Genomic DNA, 12,223 nt, shown 5'->3' on the forward strand with positions numbered 1-12,223 from the left:
AAAGAATCTTTCATTTCAAAAGGGGGCAAGGAGGTTCTTTTAAAATCGGTTGTTCAATCACTACCTCAGTACGCTATTGTGGCATCCCAGAAATTCAAAGCCAAGCCATAAGGTGTGTTAAAGTCTTTAATTAGGTCATAGAATTTCCATGGCTTATGTTTTAGCCATTAGTCTTTTAATTGGATGATTTGTGCTTATGGTTGTGAAAATTCAAATTCGATAGATTAATAATTTATGCTTGGCCATGTGCTTTAAAAAAAACTAAATTTCAATAAATAAAATGCCCCAAGACTTTGGCCAAGATAGAATTTGAATTTGGAAATAATTATAGAAAGGAATTCAAAAAAAAAAAAAGAAAAAAAAGGGGTTAATTTTTGGAATGGGCCTTGGACCCATTTGGCCTAAGCTTGGTGGGCCAAGCTAGTCAGCCCAAGAAGGGAATTCGCCGGCCCACTAAGGCCCAAAGCAAGGAGTGGCCGGATGGCCCAAATTCAAATTAAAGCCCAATGTGACAAGTGGCAAGGGAATGCCATGTATTGGTGGGTTTGTAGGCAATCTCATGATTGCTAATCATGGGATTAGGGGAGTATAAAGGGGATGAGGAGAGAGAGAGAGGCTGGTTTTCTTCATTTGGCCGAGAGAGAGAGTGAGAGAGAGAGAAATTGCGAGAGAGAGGGAGAGACCGAGAGAGGAAGGAGGCGGAGCCGAGGGGTGCCGCCGTTCATTCGCCGTCCGATCGCCGTGTCCCGCCGTCCGTACGCCGTCGTTGTTCATCTTAGAGGCAAGTGGAGTCCTATAACTTCTCTTGCATGTGTGTATATGGGTTGCATGTTCGATTTTGGGTGTTATTTGTGAGAAAAACCGAGGTAAGGGTTGGTTGCTTTCAAGCCGTGTGACTGTTCTTGCTCGGTTTGTAGGAGTCAGTAACTTCTTTGAGCTTGCATCTGTGTTTGGAAACCGATTTTGGCTTTGATGTCTTCATGGAAGTTGTAGCTAACATCATGTAGTATAATATACTGAAATTTCGTGAAAAATTATGGAGATTTGAGGGGTTAAAGCCTTGTTATACGGAGACCTCAGATCTGTGAAGTTTTCACTGACCTCTTGTTGGATTCTTGGTTGCATGTTGTTTTTTGATGAAAATATGACTTCGATGTCTTCATAAAAGTTGTAGGTAACATCTTAAAATACAACATACTCAAATTTGAAGAGAAATGAACAAGTATAGCCTAGTAAATCGGCTAGATCTTGGAGACGATGATTCTGGTGATGTGTTTCGAGACACCCGAGACTTGATGGACTTCAATGGTGACCATACTTTGGTTATTTGACCTAGATCTCTTCATGAAACTTGTAAAGGACACCTTGATACATAACATATCAGAATTGCAGAGGAAAATAAAGAGAATTGATGGGTGAAAGCTTAATATTTCGGAGATGTGTATTCTGGACGATGCGGTAGTGGTTCCAGAAGCTTCGTGAGGTTGTATAAAATAATATAAAAATAATATGGCTTGGAGTTCTTCATGAAAGTTGTGCGAAAATGTCTTTTCTATCACTCTGTAAAATTTAGTAATTTTTGGAGGCCATATGGATATTTTAATTAAATTTATTCGGAAACCGTGCATTCTGGTTTCATCCGAGAAGCATAGGATGTTTTGGGAAAATTATGAAATTTTATAAAAAATCAATTTGGCCATGAATTTTGCAAGTAATTATCATCCTATGGGTTTGTTTAATAATTACTTCAATTTTGATAATTTTGGGAGTTTATAGTTATTAAAAATAAAAATAATAATAATAATAAAATAAAATAAATAAATAAAAAGGAATTATTTCATTGGCCATAGATTCCATTCAATTAATTTATGTTGCACATGTGATAAAGTCTTGATATGTCTATGATATTGGATTGAGATGCACATGTGATAAAGTCTTGAATAAGGTCTTGGCATATGTATGGCAATTGAATCAATGCATGTGTGAATGTCATGCCTAGTATGATTTGTTTGATATCATGCCATGTGCCATGTTAATATGTGAATAAAATACTGGTGAATATGGATGATGGTAAATGAGGAGATGGTTGTGATGGCGGATGATGCTCGGAATGTATAGAGATACATTGCCGGAATTCCCTGGGAGATTCAGGATGCCCGGAATGTGGGGGGCCGGAAGCCTTGTCGGAGGTCTTTGCCCGAAAGGAATGCCTCGCGATGCCAGGATTTGGGTGCGGGATGCCTGGCTAGAAGGGTAAAGGTCGGAAGCCCTGTCGGAGGTTCCTGCCCGAAGGGAATGCCTCGTGATGCTAGTTGAGATGCGAGATGCCCGGAATGTGGGGGGCCGGAAGCCTGGTGGCCATGGGATGGCTGGAATGTTGGGAACCCTGTCGGAGGTCTTTGCCCAAGGGGATGATGAAATTGATGATATGAGAAATGGGTGATGTGGTGATCAAACTTAAAGATAAAAGATGAAAAATGAACCCATGATATGATATGCATGATGATATGCATGATGATGATGATGATGATATGTGATGTGATATGATGATCACCCATGATATGATATGCATGATGATATGCATGATGATGATGATGATGATATGTGATGTGATATGATGATCACCCATGATATGCATGATGATATGCATGATGATGATGATGATGATATGTGATGTGATATGATGATCACCCATGATATGATATGATATGCATGATGATATGCATGATGATGATGATGATGATAATATGTGATGTGATACGATGATGCATGATAGTGTGTGCCTGGCTTCAAGGTAAGTAATGCCTGCAATGCATGTATGATTGCATGATGCATTGAGTTGTTATTGGATTTCCCTATCTACTGAGTGGTTGTACTCACCCCTTTTGGGGATAACATTTCAGATTAGCCAGTATGCCGCTTCCTGCCGTCACGCGTGGTGTGTTTTATGGTCTACTATCCGATGTAGAGGTCGAGTGTACTGAGATAGACTGTCCCTCTGTTCCCGGACTGACTTTCATTCGAGTACGCTGTCTAGTGATGTACGACACAGGCCTGGCTGGGGGCCCTGTCATTTAGGAGTTCATTTCTGTGCACGTTCGTCGAGATGGAGCTATGCGAGGGATGCTGCCGCCGCCACCGCCTGGTGCACCGGGTTGGGTGTGAGACCTGCGCGCGATGAGTAGGAGCTGGATCTCTTTTTGATGTAGATAGTCGACACTTTCGATGGGGGGTTTTGTGCTCGTGTGATGTTAGGGGTCGAGGTTTCTTTTTGAGATTTTAGGCAGGACATGGCAGAGTCCTAGCCTTTCTTGTTTTGTACCAACCCGAAGGGAATCCCATCTTGCTATATATGTATGTAAGCAAAGTGTCGAATTTGTTTATAAAATCCTGATGTTTAGCTGGTGTGTATTTGTATCATGGTTGGTAGGGGGAGAGATGGTGATGTTTTAATTTGCTTCCGCTATGAGTCGCGTTGGGACCGATCGTTTTAAAAAAAAAAAATGTGTCTGCAAATTAAGACGCTTGTTCAAAAGAAAGAAAGGTAATAAAGTGTAACACCGGCGCTGGTGACGACCTGCGAAGGGTTCGGGGTGTCACAGCTATGTCTATATTTAACATCTCGGTCTCAATCTGCAGATCCATTGAACAAAAAATTTCCAGGTTTTGGTGGCAAACAAACAACAATAAATCTGGCATTCATTGGAAACAATGGGATCTCTTAAAAGCCAAAAAAGATACTGGAGGTATGGGGTTCAGAGATTTTCAAACCTTTAACAAGGCTCTCCTGGGCAAACATGCCTAGAGATTGTTTCAAGATCCTTCGTCCTTATGGAGCCGTGTCTTTAAATGTTTATACTTTCCTTCCAAATCCTTATGGCATGCTGAAAGAGGTCATAGACCTTCTTGGGGTTGGCTGAGCATCCTGTTAGGAAGAGATTCTATTAGTCCACACCTTCAATGGTCAGTCGGGAATGGCCAATCAATAAAAGTCCGTGAGGATAGATGGTTACCTGCTGGAATTCTAGGTGGTCCCGCTCTCCGCGATGAACCCCACACCGTTGCTGGTCTAATATGCCCCTCTTCAAATGAATGGAATATCGCTCTGCTCAATTGTTTCTTTGATGACTCCACTGTATAGCAGATACTCCAATTAAAACTTTGGCCACAATCTACAGCAAATAAACTCATATGGACAGGCACACAGGATGGCATCTATTCTGTCAAGAGTGGCTACAACATTATTCATCAATCTACACACCAGCAGGTACACTCTCATGCTTCAACTTCCTACCAACCACCCAAACTTGTTTGGCAAAAGATATGGAAAGCACAAACGCCACCCAAGATTCGTAATTTTTTATGGTCAGTATGTCAGAATGCATTACCGACTAGGGACAACCTATTCCGCAGAAGGATCATTCCATCTCCAGTCTGTGGTCTCTGTTCCTTTGCCTCCCCAGAAACAACAGAACACCTCTTCTTGCATTGCCCTTGGACTCAACGCATTTGGACTCATTCAAAACTACAACTCAATATTTTTGCTTATACCCCTACCCGAATGGACTCATGGTTAGCAAATTTCCTCAATCAAAAAGGCTTACCAGATTTTGAGCAGGTCGCAAGCCTTCTTTGGGAAATCTAGAAGGCGCGGAACAACTTCATCTTTCGCCGTTTTCGGATGTCCCCATATCAGATTATCGATTCTGCTTTTGCCCTGGCCTCTCTCCAGATTCGAGTCCATCAAAAGGATTCCAAAGGCCATTCCTCTTGGCTGAGCCCTAATCGGTCTTGGCAACTCCCCCCCGGGAGGCACGATGAAGATCAATCTGGACGGCTCCTTTCCCACGGCGTCTAACAGAGGATCGATTGCTAGTATGACCCGCGACCACTCGGGTAGACTGCTCGGTGGAATCACTCGCTCTGTCTCTGCCTCCTCTACTCTTGAGACTGAGATCCAGGCGTTAATTTTGTCTCTTAACGATCTGATTCAGCACGAGTTAACAGATTCTAACCTGCTTGTGGAGTCCGACAGCATCGTCCTCGTTGAAACCCTAAATCGGGGTCGCCTGCCGACGTGGGAGTGCCGCGCCCTCTTCGCCAAGTGCTTTGATCTCCTTCGCCGATTCTCTCATATCCGTGTACAGCACTGCCGTCGGGAGGCTAATACCCTAGCAGATTGGGCAGCGAAGGCCCATGGCCGCGGATCCCTCTCTTCCGCTTGGTTTGTCTCCCCTCCCCAAGTCATGCTCGATATCCTCTGTAACGATGCCCTTGCTCAGGGTTTCTTTGTATATTCCTCGTGACTCTTTATCAATATATATTATCTTTTCTGATCAAAAAAAAAAAAAAAACCCCTAAGCTAAATAGATATCAGTCAGACTCAATCTTAACATCTCATGTGGCATGTCAACCAGATTGGGTCAGCTTTTTGAGTCAATCGGATTGTTGACGGCCTTAGTTCTGCCTATTTGGTTACCATCCTCCCGAACCAATATAAATTCCTCCTTGACAAATTGAGTATATAAGAAGACTTCAGAATATATTATATTCTTCAAGATAATAAGAAATTCTAATCCGCTTCAATGCCTTGGCTCACCAAGTTCGCGCGGAAGCCAAGGGACACTATCTGCCTCTTCGATTAGGGAGTCGCATCCACGATTCCTTTCTTGAGATAATCACTAGATGCTGATACATAATGAGAGTGAGTGAGCCACCAATCAACCATCAACTCTGTTATCACTTGTTGAGAGTCACAACATCAGTCCAATACCCTCACTTGAGGATATCATTAGGGGAGAGCCCAAGTTCGGGTTCCTTGAAAAGCTTAGACCTATGAGTTATAGGCCAAGTAAGGTACATTAATTGCTCCACCCACATCACACTACATCCCTGATGCTGGACTTCTTTTCGCCGAGCACTCTCTGGACACGTAGCTGCACATGATACAAACCTTCATTTCATATCTTTGCCAGCACTTCGCTGTTGGTAACAAGACTAGGTGGCGTTAGCAATCTTCTACGTGTAAACATAAAATTGAATCCATTGTTTGGTGCCTCGCTCCTTTAAATCTAACAACAATCTTCAAAATCCAAGAAGTCTCTTTGATGGCGCTGGTGATCATCTCCATGTCAACACAATAACCAAGTCAATCATACCAAATCTAATGAGGCAGAAAGCCATGAGAGAGAGTATGTTCTTATGGTTGCACTATCTTGCATGATAAAATCAAATTATCACTTCAACTAAATGATAATTGACAGCCAAGAGACAACAATTCGGACTAGAGATTCACGATGCAAACATCAGAAGACATCTCAAGCCTATATTACTGTACCACACTGTCTCATCAAATGCTCGGACTGTAAATTTATTTAAATATTTATGTGTGATTTCTTTTCAATTCGATGTTCCCAAGGAAAAGAAAAAAAGAATGATATAGCTATTTATTACGGTCCTTGTGCGGGGAAAATTTATTATAACTCAGAGTAGTATGTACTCAAGATCCAATGTATGACTATGAAGCTACTCGTGGAAAGACTTCATGCTCATGCCGCGACTAGGACTTGTAAATGAGAGCCATAAAACAAGAAATAAACAAGATGCACCATGGACAAAAGAAGTAAATATAAGAAACAGCTAAAACAATCTTTGACGTGTGGCAGCAAGTCAATTGGTATCATCAACTCAAACAGCTGCTTCTGCTGTTGACCTACGATGGTTGAGTAGGTTTGATTGCTCATGCAATCGACATGTAGAGCCAACGGTAAGTAAACAGTTAATATCGAGAGTGGGGAAAATATTTGGTTTTTGCGACCTTATTTGATTTTCTCCTATGTTCCTGATTCTTTATATGAAGTTTGTGCACCTTAAGAAACTGTTACAATCGTACCAGGTCTTGTTTGGACATAAATTTCCTCTACTAACTATAGAAGCAGGCAAAGTGGTAGGATATAAGAAGTTCATTGATATAACCATGGCTGGATGAAATGTTTTTCTCTAATGACATGGGAAGAGAATGAAGATAATAAGGAACTCTATTTTTGTGACATCCCAGATTTTCAATCCTGTTTTCCATTGAATCAATCGAGCATTTCATTGACGCACCTATAGGGTTGTTCTCAGAGTTGATCACTCTCAAGATAACTAGACTATCTGGGAAAGCCATTAAGGAATTTTAACGCAATAGACTTGAGAATTCGACCAGGAATCGGCTACTCGACTGTGCTCATCTTTAGAAGCCATTACGGCACAGTTAAAAATCGATCAGGGATCAGAGATAGGTCGGTTCAACTAAGATGTGTGGCTAAATGTGGGTAACTCCACTAATTTGGAAAATTCTCGTTGGCCGGTACTAGACTGATTTTCCTATTGTGTTGGTACCATGTGTCGTATTTGAATCCTCGAGATCACGACAACTGAGAGTTGCCAATGTATCGAGTGGGTTCATTGTGGTTCGAAGAAAATTGACCATGGGTAATTTGCACTAAAAATTATGCAAGTTACCCGGTAGCCTAGGTCACGCTAAAATCGCGTCGAATTGAAATTAACCACAAATTTAAGTCCGATTTCAGAAATTGAAAATTCTGTCATGTTACAATTAATTCTAGGAATGTCAACTTAGTCTCAAAAGATTTTTCTACAAATTGAGACTTTTTGGGAAAAAGTCGAGGTAGGGTCGTTTTTATCCATAAAATGTCAGGGATCGTTTTTGATCGTGCAATTGGGAAGCAAGTGGGATCAATTGGTGAGGAAAAATACCAATTGGATCAGTGAGGTGTTGATTGAATTTTTTAGGGCCAAATTGAAATGAATCAAGAGACAATTGGTGTCCAATTGAGGGAGAAATTTTTGAAATTCGTAACTCCCCCTTGCGGGATAAGTACACTAATGGTGCCATAAGTTGTGTGCGGTGCTCACTTTGGTGCCAAAAGTTTCTGTTGGATCACTTAAGTGCCAAATCAGAGGAAAAACGCCCACTTTGGTGCCACCGGCAAAAGATTCTAGCCACCGGCTAAAGATTCCGGGCAAAATGATTTTTTTTTTAAATCGATAGGCTTTTAAATGACGTCGTTTTCGGTCCTCCTTAAGAAAACGACGTCATTTTGCTGTCCTACATGGATGGCTTCATGGAAATGACGCCGTTTAGCTCACATGGGGATTGAAATTAGGGTTTCCGCCGCTCGGCCACCATCGTTCGGCCACCGTCGCTCAGCCACCATTGTAGTTGCTCAACCAGGTGAGCAAGGAGAGACTGAGATTGTTGCAGGAAAAATCGAAGGTGAGGGCAGAGGAGAAAGAGGAAGAAGATGGGTCGAAGGGGTTGCTGGTGCACTGCTGTTGCTTGTGCGTTGCTGGTGTGCTGCCGGCGTTGTTGCTAGTGCCGTGCTGGTGCCGTTGCTAGTGTGGGTCTTCGAGGAAGAAGAAGACACGAAGACGAGCCTTCCCTCTCTCAATTTGGGGATTAGGGTTTCAAAGTTGGGGGAAAGATGGCAAACGGCGTCGTTTTGGTGTTTGGATGCGACTCAACTCTCGACGAGCCACGTGCCTAAAAAATTAATAAAAAAGGCCACGTCGGATTTCCGGCCAATTTCGTCGGCGTTGGCACCAAAGTGAGCATTTTTCAAATTTTTTGGCACTTTTGGCACCAAAGTGAGCGCCGTACACAACTTATGGCACCATTAGTGTACTTATCCCCCCCTTGCCTAGGGTTTTGGACCATTTCAAGGGTTGTAATTGAAGCATTGGTGGTTGATTTCCAGCCTAGGAAGGCAGCTGTTGGTGGAGATTAGTCAAGGGGACCAAAGGATGTGAATAGAAGCTTTGGTGGCCCCCTTATCCCCCTTATCTATTCCTTCTCTCCCTCAAGCTGCCGTCCACAACCCTTCCCCCCTTCACGGTGCCATTTTGAAACCAGTAGCCAAGAAAGAGACCAGCAAGCCGAGTCGTCCACCCCGCACGCCGTTGCAGCCGCACGTCGCCGCCAGTCGCCCCGCACGCGCCACTGCACCAGCCTGATGTTGCTCCGCCTCCATCGTGTGACCCCGACGCCCCAACAGCCTTGTCTCGCATCCCAGCTACTGTTCCGGGATTGGTTGAGCTCAACCGGAGCTGTCCTGCCTTTGTTTAGCCACCGTGAGTCCCCGCTTAAACCCGGTTTGGCCCCTTCAACCTTCCTCGGTCCATCCCCGCCTTAAATCGAGCTTGTTGCCCTTTGTTTCAGCCAAGAACAGAACATAAAAGTGTGGACTTTCAGCGGTGCTTTAGGCCTGTTTTGGCCCATTTCCTGGCCCTAAAAGCTAGGCCGCTTTAGAGAGAAGTGAGCCCCGTTGCGTCCTCAATGAATTGAGCCGATCGGATCGCAAAATAAGTGAGTTTAACTCGCTAATCTTCACTTAGTAGGTTAATTATGCTTAAGGGTTGTTTAGTTTAGGCTAAGTTGGATTAGGTGGTTAGTTAGATTAGATTAGTGAATTTAATTAATTGCCGATGCATGTTAAGTGGATAGTCAGTGCAATTAGTGAGCTAATAGGCTCTAGTATTTATATAACAAGTCTCAGAAATTTTCCGGGCCCGTTCTGGCATATAATTAGGCATTACGGGCCTAAGTATGCATTTTTCTACTTTTAATAATTAATTTCCGTATTTATTTAACTAATTATTTATTTTTTGAAAATTAGACCAGAATAACCGATGACTGGAATTTCATGCTGATTGCAATGGTGCTTTTTGTTTATTTAATTAAGTACCTGATTATGCAAATTGATTGTGATTAGTCTTTGTGGGTATTTAATTCCAAAAAAAGGGATAATCTTGGTAATTAATTTGAGAATTACCAAGTGTCAGTCTACATCGCCAAAAATCTATTTTGGGACTACTGAAAATAGTGGGAGGTTAAAAAGTGAAAACCTTATATTTTGGCTAAGGTTGGCCATGTACCCACACACATGTATTTTTATCGGGTATAATCAAATTGGTAAATTGATTGTACGCTTAGAACGTTATACTATACCGGCTCGATGACTCTATATGTCATCCTAGAGAAAGGACGGTATGCAATATCGGCTCAATGACTCTATTTGTTATTTTGGAGAAAGGACGATATACAATACTGGCTCGATGACTCTATATGTCATCTTAGAGAAATGACAGTATGTAATATCGGCTCGATGACTCTAGATGTCATCTTGTAGAAATGACGATATACAATACCGACTCGATGACTTTATATGTCATCTTAGAGAAATGACGATATGCAATACTGGCTCGGTGACTCTATATGTCATCTTGGAGAAAGAACAGTATGCTATATATGCTCGATGACTCAACAGGTCAACTTAGAGAAGGAACAATATTTTATATTGGCTCGGTGACTCAATATGTCATCTTAGAGAAGGAATGATATACTATGATTTAGCCCTTAAGACAAGCTACTATCTATTTTTCAGCTTAGAGCAAGCTGTCCGTAAGGTGGTCGGACTCTATAGATAGTATTGTTTTGACCAGGTGATGGTCCAATGTCATGGAATCGATTGTGTTGATTGATCAATGATTCGACCTATGGTGATTGATTGGATGTCTATTTGAATTGTGCTGATTTGTAGGGAGGGACTGAGGCCAAGGTAAGTCCTCTGACCCGTGTTGTGCTTAGGCAACCCTTATGACGTATTTTCTTCATAATCAAGTCTTAAGGGGTAGAACTCGCTGAGACGTTGTCTCACCCCCTTGTGGGACAACATTTCAAGTCCATAGATGGCTGCCCCTCCAGCTCCTCCCGTACAGTTTGGTCAGCCCAAGAAATTCACAGAAATAGGTTATCACATTTCGATACACCACCATCTCGAAGGACTCAAGTATGTGTTGATAAAGTCCACCGTCTAGGTTGACATGGGTGAACCCGAAAAGGTGCCCCATGAATACCGGTCGCAGTATCGCTATTACAATGATGGATGAAGCATGAGCCCTATACCAGAATCTGATGTACTTCTGTATGCTTTGGAGGTTGCGTTCGGGAAGGGGACAGCAGATCCTAAGGGTGGATCAGTAGTGGATGCGAAGGATCCCAAGCTTGAGGGTGATTCTAACTCTCCGGTGTACTCAGCTATGGGCTCTAGTTGGAGCGAGGAAGACGGAGAGATCATTGAGGAGGAGGAGGACTCGGACGAGGATCCAGAGGAGGATTGAAATCCCCACCCTTGTGTACAAACTTTGTTTCTTGAACTGGTTTTTGTAGGACCTGAAGTTTGTGTTTGTATTGTGATATATACAACTTTGGTTGTTTGTATATAAGTGTGGTTGTTTTTAAAAGTTTGAAATTTGGTCCTACTTTCCTATCCCATTATTTTATTGTCTAGGGATTATATATATATATATATATATATATATATATGTAACATCCCGGGCCCCACTGTGTAATATTGTCCGCTTTAGGTCACCCGCCCTAGCGCGGACGAATAGCCATCCCAGCCACGGTCTTTTCCCTCACGGCTTTAAAACGTGTTACACAGGTTAGAGGGACCCAAGCCTTATAAGCTAACCAAGACCTCCCTCCCTAGGCGATGTGGGACAAGAGAGGAGGCTGTCACACTCTCCACCTCTTAACAGAAGAGCGTCCTCGAGCCGTGGTCCCACACGTGGTCGGGAGTCGGCTCTGATACCACTTGTAACATCCCGGGCCCCACTGTGTAATATTGTCCGCTTTGGGTCACCCGCCCTGGCGCGGATGAACCGCCATCCCAGCCACGGTCTTTTCCCTCACGGCTTTAAAATGCGTTACACAGGTTAGAGAGACCCAAGCCTTATAAGCTAACCAAGATCTCCCTCCCTAGGCAATGTGGGACAAGAGAGGAGGTTGTCACAATATATGTTTCCGCATGCGCATTAAAATGAAAGGGTCGGCGATGCACCCTGGGATGTTGCTAATTAATCGACCAAGCCGGGATGGGCGCGTGCCCGATGATCGGAGCGTGACAATTTTTCCCTCTCCACTCAATATTAAAGAAGTTGCTTGGCATGAGTAACTTGAATCAACCATATTAGGATAATAAATTACATGTGTTTCTTGACACGGTTATGTTTGTTATAGGGAATTTTGTAAGAGGAAAAGCATATTCTTACCAAAATATTGCATTTGCAAATGGATGACCATAAATGTGCCGGAATCAATTTATTGGACAAAACACAAATGCATTGATACAGGGAGGCCCAAATTAGTGGGGAACCA

The sequence above is a fragment of the Eucalyptus grandis genome, chromosome 3 (genome assembly GCF_016545825.1).
Source record: "Eucalyptus grandis isolate ANBG69807.140 chromosome 3, ASM1654582v1, whole genome shotgun sequence".
Lineage (NCBI taxonomy): Eukaryota > Viridiplantae > Streptophyta > Magnoliopsida > Myrtales > Myrtaceae > Eucalyptus > Eucalyptus grandis.